The sequence below is a fragment of the Tribolium castaneum genome, chromosome 6 (assembly GCF_031307605.1).
Source record: "Tribolium castaneum strain GA2 chromosome 6, icTriCast1.1, whole genome shotgun sequence".
Classification (NCBI taxonomy): Eukaryota; Metazoa; Arthropoda; class Insecta; order Coleoptera; family Tenebrionidae; genus Tribolium; species Tribolium castaneum.
Genome location: NC_087399.1, coordinates 3,534,119 through 3,550,266, shown reverse-complemented (window position 1 = coordinate 3,550,266; position 16,148 = coordinate 3,534,119).

The following is a 16,148-nucleotide window of genomic DNA, read 5'->3' as shown; positions in this document are numbered from 1 at the left end:
TATTTAATGCAACGGGAATAAACACAATAACAGAATCAATTTAAATTTATAAATGAATAATTTCAAATAAAATGCATACATATAATCTACGTCATAATATGACCAAGCGCTCATTTAATATTGAAATCTTTTGAAAATGCGGAAGGGTGGTTTACGCATTTTATTTTATTTTTTTGTTGAGGTATTGCTAAATTGTAAAATAAAACCAAAACTTTTCAAAAAATTTGAGTAGAAACAAATTAAGTATATATATATACCACATGATGGCAGTTTATCCTCTGTGGAAGACTGCGTATTGTTTCCACATGGCGCTCAAAATCGGCCCACTAACACACATCTATAGTTATTTAAAAAACTTTTAAAATGATGACACTAAATTTAAAAATAATAATTTATTTATTAAAACATGTGATTTGACAAATTTAACAAAATAAGTTTGTAGTTCCAGATTTTTTTAAATATGATTTTAAACTTTTTTTTTGCTTTTCAACCAGTGAGTAGAGAGTTGAGCGCCTGGTGTATATCAGCCTGTCAGAAAACTCCGCACCAACTGAGATAAAAATAATATAAAAAAATCTTTTATTCAAGTTATTGGTAAAAAATAAATTTATAAAAATAAAATGTGCCCAACAGCTGAATTTAATTTCTAAAACTTCAGTAACAGTGTAGTCTGTTTCTTCTTCTTTTAACCTTAACTATTTGAAAAGAAGAAAATATTGGCAAAATTTAAATTGGGGGACAGTTGAAACTTATAAATGATAGTGATTGCCTTTAGTATAATTTGTTATCATAAGTCTATCAAAGTGTTGGTTGCGTGATAGATTGTCACAAAAAAGCTTTCAAATTACAATTTTGAAGCTGATTTATTAAATTACTGAAAAAATAAGAATTTTTTTTTCTTACACAGTAGCGTTAAAAATTTTCAATTTTTTAATTAAATATTGCATTTGGTTTAACTTCAGTGTTTTTTATAAAAATATTTTTTTATGATATAAAGGCTAAACGGACTAATTTAATAAGATTAAAAAAATGTTTTTGACAAAGAAATTTTAAGTTCTGTGGCGAGCAAAAAATTTCGAGTACTTTTGACTTCTTTCCATATAAACGTGTGTAATTCTCTATTCTTTTAGACAATGAAATGACAAAAGTGTTCGAAATTTTTTGCTCGCCATTATACCTACGAATTAAGAATGCTAAATGTCACATAATACCTACCATATGATCACGAAAATTTATGGTCTGTAGAAGACAAATTCAATGATAACATTAGTAGATAAAAAAATCTACAGTTGCGAACAAAAAAAAACAAGTCTTGTAGCAGATTCTCGATAAAATTTAGTTGAGTAAAACGGACTTTGATATGAAGTTTTAAATTAATTTATTTAAATGAAATAAGCAAAACTCAAAAAAAAAGATTAATTTCTAAAGGTGAAGACGGTTGTTCAATAAAACAATTTGCTCTCTGCTAAAATAATGCTAAAATTTCTACTTTTATATTTTGAAAAAATGAAGACAACAACGAACAATAAATAGAAATTCTAAATGTATAAACGAAGAAAAGTTTTTATCAAGGTGCAATTTCTCAGGTATTTAATTACAATTGCTTAGAGAACATACGTTTCACCAGCAAAAAAAAATGTTCTAATTTATTTCATCTCTTCATTTATTTTCATCTCTGATACTTTGTTACGGTCTTCTAGGAAATAATACATCCTCTTATCACAACTATAAATTTTATTTTTTTATGTCAAAAAAATTGGTAGAGTCTGATAAGTGTGCTTATAGTAAATTTAAGCAAAAACAAGAAAAGTAATAATAATAATAAAAGTGTAAAACATGAAAACACTGAAATAATAATATGGAATAAAAACTTAACAAAATAAGTTTGTACTTTCAAATTTTTGAAAACATTTATTTAATTTTTTTATTTAACCAACCAGTGAGTTGATGCGCTACTTTTTGAGCGCCTGAATATCAGTCAGTATTTTGACTTTCTAGCCAGAAACTGCGATAAAATTAATAAATATAAAAAAAATTTTATTCAGGTTATTGGTAAAAAAAAATTAAAAAAAAATAAAATGTGATTTTCAAAACTTCAGTAACAGAAAAGTGGGTGTTTTTCGAATAAACAAGAGGAACAGTCTACTCATGTGATACGGATTATCTTTAGTGCAACGTATTTTATCCAAGGTCCATGAAAAAAAAAAACAAATTTTGACGCTGAATTTATTGAAAAAATATTTTTCAATTATTTTGTTTTCCAATTTTTTATTTAAATGTTAAACTTTGTTCAACCTTTCGAAATTTTTTTTAATAAAAAATTATATTTTTTTATTATTGTTTCATTTTTCCCTATCTTTTTTAACAACAACAATTAATGTAAAACTCGATGTAAATTGTGAGAAAAGTGTCTGCTTTTAGTACAATAATTGCTACAGCATAATATTGGACAAACTCATTTTGGCGTTATTGTGAAGTTTAAAGTCAATTAAAGTAGGGTTTACCTCCCGCTTCATAAAAAAGTGTCGACTAATCATCATAATTTATGCCAGATATTTCCAACGTTTGCATTATTACACCGTTTAAGATGTGAAAAGAAACCCAAAATTGGGTTAGTTCTCCAACCCGATATTTGCACGAATTAATCTCGTATCAAAGTTAGTTCTCCTCGCAGGTCGCTCCAGTAAACTTGCTCTTAATTCTGACAGTGAAAATTGAGTGTCAAATCAAGCCAAGTTTAATTATCCCGAAACGTAGATTATTTGTAAAAGTTCGTGTTAACCGCCCCTTGGCAACAAATCAAATCTGCAAAATCCACATAACCCTTGCAATATTAAAGTGTTTCCGAAGTTCCGGACGACCCCTATGCAAATAACACGAATGACGTATGTGCAATTACTGTAGATGTACGACATTCCGCGGCCCACGTCGTATATTAATTCTAAGACCCCGATCGTGCTGACCCCAACCAACCCTCGCTTTCTCCAACCCCTTCGTTACAATGCAAAGTATTATCTCCGACTGGCCATCTCCACTCAGTCCTGTCACGATTTCGGACGAGAAATCGCAACTTCTAAGCGCAAAAATTGGTCCTGGGGGCGGTCTGGTGGGCAATTCCTGCGAAATTTCCAACAGTGTTCCTCACAGACATTCCTCTAACAAGCTCCGTTTTCGCTAACAGTGTACTTTTCAACCCTTGCTTCATATATTCACCCCTTGGACAGTGGCCGGTTAAATCCACCCTTTACTTTACGTCCGAACCCTCATTGCGACGTTGCGAAAACACCGCCGGGATTTTATTACAAACATAATTTAGGCAGAGATTTTATAATTTGCTGTTAGGTAAATTAACCCGTCCAGAATGGGTTCCGCGAGATGCCCCTCGATAAATATTTAATTTTGGCGAGTCGTGTCGTTTAAGCACACAAACGAACTGTTTAATTCGCATAAATCAGCGATTTCTTCCGAAAATTTAATCGCCGAGTTGGGTCTTGTCCGCTCGTTTGAAATTGCGGCGAGAGCATCTCCCGTTTTACCCTAGTAATTAAACTAACAACCGCTAGGGTGGACACGCTGCACAAAAATGCAGCTTTAAAGTCTTATTCAGACTTGATTTAAGATCGGATTTGGCCTGACCGGGCTCCGACTAAAGAACGGATAATGCGGAGCGTTTCCGAAATCGCAGATGTTGGCCGACGATTAAGAATTTTTATTTCGCGAGACGCGTGACGCGGAAATTTACAAAGACAGACGAATAAATAGGTGGGAAATTGTGCACGGCGGGGGTGGATGTCAACGGGGAAATGTCACGAGATTAGGTCGTTTAGCGTCTTTGTTGGCTTGACACTTTATTGTCCATAACTTTGCCAAAGTTTGGGCTTCTTGGGGAACTGGGCAAATATTTGATCGAGGGTATAAATCAAAATAAAACGACATTTTTGGCGTAAATGTTTATTTTAAAACGTTGGTATAGCATAAAGAAAAAAGTGTTTAATCAATAGTATATCTAAGCAAAATATTGTAAATGGTAAGTAAAATAATCTGAATGCTAAGTGGTAATACATTTTCCAATAAGATTTGCTGAAAAAACATAATACAGTAAAACCTCTTCGCAACGGACACCGATGGTAGAAATTTTAATATAGGTTTTGTTACGTTCCTACAAAAGTGTCCGTTGTGAAGAGATGTCCGTTGTTAGGAGCTGTCCATTAAAGGAGGTTTCACTGTAATACTATACCTACTATACCTACGTAGGTATTTAACACTCACTTGCTAAGTTAAATATTTGATGAGCTAAAACACAATTTTTGACGAAGATTTGATTAAAATCCATCTCTTGATATATTTTTTTTAATACACTGAAAGGGAAAACTCAGTGGCGTAATATTTAGTAGGAAGAAGTGAAATGTAAAAAGTATGGATAATAATAATAACAATAATAATAATAATCATGCAAGGCTAACTTGATTTTTTTAATGACACGAAATGTAAAAATAATTTATAAAAAAGTATTTTTTTTTTTAAATTCGGTGATATTATGATATAACAGTTGAAAAATTGAATTCTGGATTTCTGGAAAAGTCAAACTAAATGAGCTTCGAAAATACTCATTTATTAGCGATCTCTCACTTGTAGTATATTAGCCAAAAATTCTCATGTTGTTTGGTCATAAAAGCTAAACAGACAGAAAGCTAAAACATCTTTTGTAGCATAAGCTTTTTTTAGTTAAAATAAATGTTATTTTAACGGTTATTGTTAACTTTTATTTATTTTTTAGACAATGTTCAAACGGCAAAGAGCTAACAATAACTAAAGACAACATTTCCAAGACTGTTAGCCTTATACAATTTTAAAATTATATTATTTTGATTTTTTTAGTTTCGATTAAAGTGAGGTGCGCATGTCTTACACCGCGAAAAATATACCAAATTTCAATAAGTTTTGATGAATATTTTTTATTATATTTAACTGTATCCATATTTTTATTTTAGCGATACATTGATGCATTATTTTTTCTTCAGTATAAATTATCTTTAGTACTTGGTGCTTATTGTTACCAGTTATCACATAGCCTTTATAATTTTTCTACCTACTTAAAGATTATTATTTTACATAGTGTTTGCGTTTTATACTTATTAGGAAGAGTACTTAGCCCTAAATAAAATAAAACTAGCGTGTATTTTTTCCTTTTTCTTTAAGAATTTTTGGAGCTTATTGTTGGCAAACCATTTCGAAAAAGTCCTATGAACTTCGAGTGTACTAGACGATTCAATAAAAAATTAAAATGAAATAATAAAAATAAAATAAAATAAAAAACGTCGTTGAAGAATCGTGTAATACTTATTGTTTTAAATTATTAAATTTTAGTTGTAAAAAATTATAACAAAGCCAAAATTATTTACTTTGGTTCAATTGGGTAGCCGTGAAAATTTTTGCAAAATATTAAGTAAAATAAGTTTACGTTGAAACTGTATTCGAAAAGAGAAAAAAAATTTTTTTTGGGAGAAGATGGAGTGAAACAAACTGATAAAGTGATCACAACATGCAGAAAAAAATTGACTCTTTAAAAAAAGACACGACCAATTGCTGGTCAAGTGCTTTTCTAATTCATAAATTTAATGATCACGATTTAATTCCATAACTAGATCAATCTACGACTTTTAATAAAATTGTGAATTTTCAAGACGGTTACTAATAGCGAAATTCCAGTTAATTTGGCAAAAATCAGCCGACATTTAAAATAATCAAACACCAATTTTTTGCCGTCTTTTCAAGCGCCTTGTGATTGGACTGTCTTACAGTCGGGTGTGCGTTCGTTCATCAATATCCAATGACAAACACCTTGCAATTTTTTGTGCGGTAGATAAACAAGTTGGAGGTAATTCCTACATTTTTATTGGTCAAATAGTCATTGCTGGAACAAATGAGACGGTAAACCGACGGGCTCTTCCCACCAAACTGGTTTCCGTCTTCGATGAAATGGCCGATAATGTTCCCAATTTTATGCAATTTGTCAATACGTCCACATTTCGATTTTGTCGAAATAATTTTATCTCAATTTGCATTTTTTTTCGTCTTTGCAACAATCACACTTTATCTTCACTCTCAAAACACGAACTGCTACTTTCAGTCAAGTTTCGTTCGTTCATGTTGATTTGCAAATTTTTTATATAATTTAGATCGAGAATTAATTGTTAAATACACAATTAAAATGATTATAAAATAGAAATTCAATTTAAATAAATAAAGAGTTAAATTTCTTTATGAAATCGGCCTTAAACAAAAAGAAAAAAATATTTAATGTACATTGTTTTAGAGTAAAATCGTGAGTTGAATATAAAGGCTCTACGAGTAGTTTCAAGATATTTATTTGATTTTTGATACAAGTAGGTATTTTTTTAATTTTAAAAACTCAAAAAATTGTAAACGGTTTTTTCAGTTGATACATAAGAAAAAAAAGGTTTATGGAGTTTTTTCAAAAAAATCCACTCATCGTCACCTTAAAATGAAATTAAGAAGTCTGTAGGTTTTTTATATTGTAAATATTTTTTTTCATGAAATAATTTTGAAAAAAATTAAAAAATGGTTAAACGTTTGTGAAACCCTCACACGAGCGTGAAGATCCTCCACAAGGGGTCAATAAAGCAAAACACAGCAATTCGTTAAAACCCAATTTGTCACGGGTTCAACAGGCGGCAAAGCAAACTTAAGCTAAAAATGACACATTTCACAACTAAAATAAATGGCCCATGAGACTCGTCGCAATTTATCAAAAGTCGGCTAATTTTCCAGCCGTACCAACCCCACTAATCATCAAATCGAAAACCAAACTATCACAACCCCGCCATCTGTTCCACGCCGAGTCGGAAGCGCATCACCTTAGAAGTATCGCCCTCGACCACCCATCGAAATACCGGAAGTTCCGTGCAAAGTGTAAACGGAACTCGGCATGCTCCCGTTACAAAATAATCAACGCAGGGTGGCCAACATAAAACGATGATTAATGGTCAGCGTGGGCGTGATTTATACTTGACCCGGAATTTATTTATTTTGTTTGATTTCGGGCATCGGCAGATGGTCGATGATAACAGTTCCAGGGCCGGATAGGCCCGTTCTTGTCCAAATAGAAGGCACGTGTTAAAAATTAACACGTATGTGTCACGTTCCGGTATATTATTCAACGCGAAGTAGGCTGTGCAAACTAGTTTGTCCCTTGGACAGATGTCCATGCGACAATAATGACGACACGTGCTTTGTACGAGAGCATTGATTTAATTCGATCATTGTGGAGGTTTCAGCGCGCCGCTGAAAAGACGCCTCCGGAAAAATTCAGTCGATACGTGAACCTGAAAGCATGCATGGCATGTGTGCCTTGTTGCGCTGCCGTTGCACAGATGGCGCATCATGCACAGTTTTTTCAGTTTTAAACGCGATTTATTCAACGGCTGAAAGGGACAAAATTTCCCACCGACGGTGCTTTATAAGTTTTGCGTTCTATGTCTACTACTAAAATAATAAAAAATAAATAATAATAATAATAATAAATTATAATTAATAAAAAAATAGTCTATATTAGAATACCCATGTATTGCGTTGTAAATTATGTGAGTCACCCTGTATATTAATTTATTTCTCCCTTTTGTCATTTTTTTTCTTTGAACTTGACTGAAAAACTTTGAAAAGTAGCTCATGTTTAGTTACAATTTTTGTAAACAAATGTACAAATAAAAAATGAGTTTTATCTACAAACGTCACAAGAGCGACAACTGTTATAAACTTATAACTGAATGTCACAGATAAATGTTTACGCTGTCGTCACAGAATATAAGTACATATAGAATATATATAAAAAATATATAGTACTGTTACTTTTACCAATTTTTACCAACGTATCTCACACTTTGCAAGAAAAAATATTATAAATATCTGACATTATGTGTCTTTTATACCAAAATTTGAAGTGCGTCAAAGAGGTCAAGTCAAGTCAGGTCAGATCATAGGTTTCCATTTCTTTGGAATTGTAGCAAAAACAGTAGCAATGTATTTAAATTTAGAAAATCACTTTGGTTTTTTATTAATTTATCTGAATAATTACGTTTGCGTATAAAATAGTACAATGTGTTTTAAAATGATTCTCATCTAGTTAACTTTGAAACTAGTTTACATGTAAAAAAATTTGTGCCGCTTTGCTTACCTGATTTCTCTGTCAATAAATGTCAAAACTGTCAGTTGTGAAAATTACAAATTGTCAATTAATTAATTTTAAAAATTTCGTAAAAATGCAACTAAATTGTTACACTGTGTAAGAAAACACTTTTATTGTCAAAGTTTATTTCGGAATTGAAGAGTTAATTCGGTGTCTAAATGCCTGTCATTAATTCTATAAAGCGGCATTTCTGATATGACATGGGAAATTCATAGACTACTAGATGAGAATCATTTAAAAACACATTGTATACGTTATTCGAAATAAAAGTTTGTTTGTATGGCTTAGCTGAATTATTTCTAATTTTGTTCGGAAAAATAATCGTTTAATTTTACGCATAATAACATAGTCTACTAGATATTAATTTAAGAATTGCATTCATTTGCATAGATTTATATTTTTTCTAATTTTTTTAAGAGCATGAGTAGTACTTAAAAGCGGATCCAAAAATTAATTTTGGGGGGGCTACCAAAATTTTTTAGAATGGTGAATAAACTTAAATTTAATTTAATTATAATTATACAAAATTACTCAAAAATTGTTGCAGTGCAAATTTATATATTTTGTAAATGAAACGCCCTATATTTTGCGAAATTAATAATTATTATATTATTTTTGTTGTAATTTTTTAAAATAAGCAAAAAAACAATCGCCTCTTATAAATTAAAGCAAAAACAAAAAAATAAAGCGATTTAGTTGTAATTATTGTCAATACATTTTCTGTCTTTTTTACATAATTTTCTTTTTTATAAATTTGTTTAAATTTATTATTCTAATTTTTTTGTAATTATATTAATTTTTGGGAAACTGAGAAAATATTGAATTATAAGAGAGTTCTCTAATGAAAGGCGGTTGTGACGTCACGATTTCTTACTTTCGAAGCAATAATTATAAAAAAATATAAAAAAATCCACTGTTTAATCCTTCTTACGCAGAGTATTGACCAAACCGTAGACAAGTTAGTGCTTCCTGACTCTTAATATGGTTCCTCGAGCCGGATAAAACAAATATTTTCAATTTTTATTAAAACGTAAAATAGGTAATCTAATTTGCGAATGTCTTTAATGTCGTTTAGCAAAAAACCATAGTAACAAAACGACTTATTTTTTAATCAGCTCCTAAAAAAACAGAATATTTTCCATAATGTAATTAATATAGTTGTGGTCTAATTTTATTTATTCTGAATAACATTATAATTAAAAACTGATTTTTTGGTTCTTCTTATGTAGCACTGAGCAAGTCGCACAAGGTGTTTCATCTCGCGAAAGTGCCGCCAAGCGTGCACGAATTCAACGAGACAGTTATAGAATAATATCTCGGTTTGACTGACATCTTCAGTAATGAATGTTAATGTGATGAAATGTAGATGTAAATATTCCACGGTGGCCCCTGTTCCTTCAGTTCTCACTAAGGGTGCGTCTCTCCAAGTGCACAACAGACCCACCGAAGCAGAAGATTCCAACAATGAATGAACAATACCAACGAAGGGCTACCAAGTGAGAAACACGAAAATGATTGTTAGACATGTAATGTGCAATTTTAATGGCAAGTTGCTCCCGTGATCGATTGCCGATTTATTTATTTATTTCTGGCGCTCATAACAGAAATGTAAATTAGTTTTAATAATTAATGGAACGGGCCGATAGTTAAGGCAGGCCCATGCGGACGAATATCACGGATGACAAGAGACCGTCAACACAAATTACAGTAAACCGCATGAATATTAAGCAGAGTTAGCTCGGTAAATAAAACCAAAATAACACAAAATCACACTAAAGTTCTCTAAAATATCCAACGCTTTAAAACGCGCCATCCATTATTAACCGGACATGCAATTCCACTAAAAACATCGATAACGACCACCAACCCCAAAAAACGACGACCGTGTCAAAGGAAAAATTGACGCGCGACATGCTCATTTCCAGCTGGACATTGGAGCTTTCCCACACCTTAAGAATTTTTTTCGCAAAAAGCTCCCGGACTTTTGATAGAGAATGCGTCCGGAAACGCATGAGCGTAGCTGTACAGCCCGGAGTTTTGCACGCTAATGAGGGCACGCTGGCCAGTTACCCACCGCAGCGCCCTTCCGGATGCAAAATGCGTCGCGACGCCCACCGGCACGGGCTCAAAAACCCCATCGCATCGCACATAAGACTGCAAAGAATCGATCAGCGGCCGTCGACGTAAAACGATTTAAACTGCGGAATGGCAAAGACGAATAACGCAATTTGTAGTCCGTGAAACTAATTGCAGCTTGGACAGTGTTTTAATGAGAAGCGGCCGGAGTGGTGTGCCCTGACACCTAGGGGAATATGGATGGCGATTGGTAAACCTGAACTGACATATTCGCCCTTTCTGCAGTCTTTCGGCTGATAGATTTAGAAAGTTCGATTAGAAATGTGCGCGAATTTCCGAAAAAGATCACTGCTTTTTAAAGCGGATGGAACAGATGGGGAAAAAGGCGAACGTTGAGCCCAATTAAACCCAATTAAATGGTAATAAATGATTTCGGACGTTTACAACCCTTTACCATATGTCCATTGGGCGGACGTGTCTCTTAAATTAATGCCAGGATCCTGGAAATGGGTCAACGGGCTACAACCGGAGACGGAAAGCCCAAAAATTACTAATTATTATTTACAAGCGCGGCGTTTCGTTATTCGGACCATTAAACTGACGAGAATAAGCCATTTGGCGGCTGGCTAACCACCGATTTTACCCAAACTAACATTCAGATGGATAATTAAACGACTCCACGGCCGCAGAACGCCATCGAAAAAAACTAATAAATTAATGAAAAAAGTCAGGTCGACGCGATTTAATTTTTTTTAATAGCCCAGGAGTTGTTATTAATTCTGGTGTCTCAAAATCACTTATTATAAATTATTTATGCATTTCGAAAAAATAATAGCTAATGTAATTTATACTTTAAAAAAAAATAATTTGGTAAAAAAAGAGCTTATAGTTTCTAATAAACAATCAGGGCATTGAAAAAATTATAGTACTATTACAGCCCTGGTAATTATTCTTGATGATTACTGTTGAGCTTACTGGAATATTACATCCGGTGTTCCACAGGGCTCAATTTTGGGACCGCTTCTATTTTTAATTTACAGCGCAAAAGTGTTGGAATCCGTAAATTACGTAAATATTTTTGCCTTTTTAGATGATAGGCAGTTACATTATCATTTATCTCACAATGATGTGGACGTGCTTGCAATTTTATTAATCAAAATTTAAATATTTTTGTTTATTTTCTAAAAGTATTGGCTTGAGCAAATGTTTGTCAATTTGTATTTCCACACGAAACACAAAAATAAAATTGAAAATTAATTTTAAAAATACAAATAGATGCCTCCAATAACGTCAAAAATCTTGGAATTATATTATACGATTCAGAGAATATTTTAACGTGATTGTAAAAAGATCATACAATGTTATATTTTTTTATACAATATTTTGAACTTGGAAAATAACTTTGCGGATTATTCGTGTTTTTCAACCTTATTAACTATGGTCTCATTATCTACAGAGTGAGTCAATAGTGGGTTATTTCTGACATGTCCTAAGACGCAACCAAAATAAAAAATACTATTTGCACTTACCAATTGGATACTTCGTTTGATTTTTAAAAACATTGATTAAAAAACATTTTAATAATAGTCCATAATAAAATTTTTAGTCAAACTGTCAAGACAGATTTGACAATACTTAGAACAATGTAATCGTAGATTAATTTTGATTTTTTTACGATTACCGATCTGGTCATCTGAAATCAGTATTATTTTAGTATTACTAGCTGTATATTAAAAAAAAAACAGAAATAATCCACTATTGACTCACCCTGTATTATTAATGTTTATACTATTGTTCTAAATATCAATTTCAAAAAATACAAAATTCGTGTGTTTGTTTTATTTATAACTTAAGAAACTTGGTTGCTGCCTGTAGACCAAATATACAGGGTGAGTCAATAGTAAGTTACTTCCAAATTATTTTAATATGCAACCAATAATTCTGACACCAGGTGACTAGATCGGTAATCGTTAACAAAAAAAAAAATTAATCCACAATTACATTATTCTGGGCATTCTCTGACAGTTTTGGTAAATTTCATTATGGACTATTATCATTTAAAAGATAAAAAACTAATATTCACTCAATTAATGTTTTTAAAAATGAAACTAACTGTTCAGATGGTATGTGCAGTTAGTATTTTTGGTTGCATCTGAAGACGTGTCGAAATAACCCACTATTGACTCACCCTGTATAACTGTTTATTTATAAACACCCTATCTCCTTGAACTATTACTTTTAAGAAACAGTTGCCATCAAGTTTCTTTGCGTAAAATTTCGCAACATTTGCGCTTTGCGCAACATTTGAAAAATCTCTCTCTTACAATACGATAAAATAACACAAATCTTGTCATTTGCTTAAAGAAAATCTCTTGGTGAAGCACATTTTTCTGATCTCTAGGTTTTTTCAAAATTCCTTTGGTTTTTGTTTTTTACTTCTTGCTTTATTTTCTATTATTCTTCTTCAGTTTTTTTTGTAAATTTATTTGTCTTGTAATTGTGAATTCAAATAAAGACTGGTTGTTATTATTATTATTATTATTTAAGCGTGCGTAGTCAATTTTAGGCTTGATCAGCTGCATGAAAGCAAAATCCTCGCGTAAATATCAGCCTACTTCTCCACTATTCTTCGGGTACCAGAACAAACAGTCCCGATTCACGACTCATTTCGTCTCGAAAAACGCAAACATCTCGTCTTATCCAGCTATTATTCCAATTATTTTGGAGCATCCTTGGGATAAAAGGCACCATAAATCCATTCAATGTGCCTCTCGTCCTTGCACCAATAACCCTAAACAAACAGCAAGATCACAAAATCCGGACACAATGGTCGAAATCGGCGATCCCAACTTTTGGCTTACGTTAAAAAAGCGACAATAGATTAAACATCTGAGGACATCACTCGACTTGAAAAGAATGCAGGAAACATCGAAACTCAACCGTTTTGCTTATGTCCGAACAGCCAAGCGTGAAAACTCGAGGGCTGTTATTATATTTCGGATTTGAATTGGTCGGCCATGTGCAGAAGTGTAAACATCGTGTGCCCACTTGACGCGAATAAAACTAATACGGTCCTGAAGAGTCATCACCACCCTTTCGCGCCTCCGGATCGAAGCTCAATCTCGCGCATTTTCCATTTTTAATGGAAACACAAAACCGGTTGATACTTAAAGAATAAATCAAGTCAGAGTAAATATTGAAACAAGTCTTCCGCTACTCCAGTTTCAAATAGGAATGTTTGCTTACTTTATGTTATTGAATCGGATTTTTATTTGGGTTTGGTCCCTGCCGGGGCGAGACTGTGACTATTTTAAAGCGCTGGCGATTGAACGAAGCCCATTCTCGGGGAGAGACGGCGGTCCACAGTAGCGGAATGTTCATAAAAGAAAATGCCGCAAGCCCTTTAGTTTTGGTAGTAGGTAACTATTGTGTCAATTGTTAACAATCGGGCCTGTATTTGGGGGTACGTAGAGGCGAAAGTGCGGTGAATGGCTGTGTATTGTTAGGATCGTTTGAGTTGTGCCGAAAATAAACCCAGAGCCGTTTTCAACACTGACCGGTACCAATATAACTTTATTACATTATAAAACAATATAATTCCACCACAAAAGGGTGCCCAGGAAAAATCCGACGATTTATTGGAGATGCGGTTGGAAAGTGGCACCCAGATTTGCATTTATTTGGGGCTGTAAAGCAACCACTGGCCCCATTTTTACACGAGGCGTCCACAAAAAAGCTCAAAAAATTATACAGAAATATTTATTCACTTTGACTGTTTAACTTTTTTTTAAGAATGTACGAGATGGCTCTCGTATTGACTTGGCAGTCAATTTTTCACAGAAATAGGAGGTGCTTAATGAGATCCCGATTTTTTTCTCTTCAAGTTCAAATTTTGTCACACGCTATAAGGGTTTGGGTCCACTTAGGGTTTTTGGTTTTATTTTTTTTAAACTTATGTGATCTCCTTCCAATGCACTTTTTCATTTTTTTTTTCATATTTGTTTGATATTTCGACCCTCATGTTTATTAATTTTCCACACGGATTTCCATCGGGCAAAAGCTTACATCTTTATTTATTTTATAACATAATGTTATATTATTTTTTTATTATTATTTTTATTTTTATTGTTTTTTTTATTTTATATTTTTATATTGTTTTATTTTGTTTTATATTGTTTTTTTTATATTTTTATATTGTTTATTTTTATTTTATATTTTTATTATTATTGTTATTTTTCTCTTAAAACACTCCAATTCCAATATGTCTTTATTAAATTGGAAATAAAAATAAAAAAAGCATTATTATTAACCCTAATTGCAAAATTTGTTCTTAACACACAAACGAAAAAAAGTGATCAAATAGAAAAAAAACTCAAACCAAAATATTGAGCATAAAAATAAGCTACAAGGAATGTTCACTCAAGGAGCTTGTATTGTATTTTTTACTAATTTTAGAAGATAAAACCGCATTTTTTTGGTTTTGGTTACTTTCAATTACAACGTAAATAACGACTACTTATATTACCAAAATGAGAAAGTTTATTTACGTTAATATAACTACTTTGTGACTGTTTCTATGACGTCTTAGCAAATCTGTAATTGCAACGTTTTAATTTCTTTTCTTTCTTTTATTTCTTCAAAATAAGCACAATATGAAGGAAACCAATTATAGCTTTATATTTTTTTATTATGGTATTATTACAAATTGTATATATAATATATAATATATAATATATAATATATAATATATAATATATAATATATAATATATAATATATAATATATAATATATAATATATAATATATAATATTACATTATGGTACTACAGTATAAATGTCTATCGCTCTCTCTGTACACTTCTATTGATGGCAGATTCTATTTTTTCAATGGCGAAATCTACAACAAAAAGGACTGATACTTTCCTGACTGTACAAAAAATTTTAAACGACTAACTGTTTTCTTATAAAAAAGATTTTGAAACATTTATAAAACTGACTCGCCACAAAAAAGTTTTAACAAAAAATATTTACACAATTTTAATCTACTTATACTTTTTGATAAAACCCAAATAATATATAAAACTTAAAACAAAAAATTACAGCTCAATATATAAAATATGCGATTATTTAGGTAAGTAAAAACATTTATTATACTTCTTTTTTAAATCACGTTTGTTTAATTTGGCCACTTGATCAGTTAATCACACATTTAATTGCGAATTCAATTAATGCTAACCGGTCGTTAGTTTTTGCAACTTACGCTCAAACTTTAAGGACCAGTTTATAGAAAGCTTTATTAAATGTTGTTAAAAGTTAATTACGCAAAAACACCAATCAAATTAGTTCAGTTTGGTCACGTGATCAGTTAATCACTTAAATGCGAATTAAGTTAAAGGCGCTTCTGTAAACTGACTTTAAGGGCCGGTTTACAGAAAGCGAAATTAAGATTTAATCCAGAATTAAACTCCTTTGAATTAAGTATGACATTTATTAATCTCGAATTAAATTTCATTTGCGTTGTTAACTTTTAACAACGAATTAAAATTTAATGAAACTTTTATAAACCGGCTCTTAAAATCTTAATCAAGATCCAAGTTGTTTACTCTTTAAGATAGTGTGTGCAATTTTTTTGTCGTTTATTTACCTGGATATAGTAGGGTAATCACTTAATGGAGCTTATACTATGGGTATAATAAATAATTTTTATTTATTATTTTATAAAAAATTTATAAAAATAAAAGTTTATAAGTTTGGATTTCTTTAAAAAAGTTTTAATAAAATAGTTTCAGCCAAAAATTGGAAAATCTTAAGAACTTCTTAAAATGAAGTGACACACTGAAAACGTGAAAACTACTGATTATTTAAA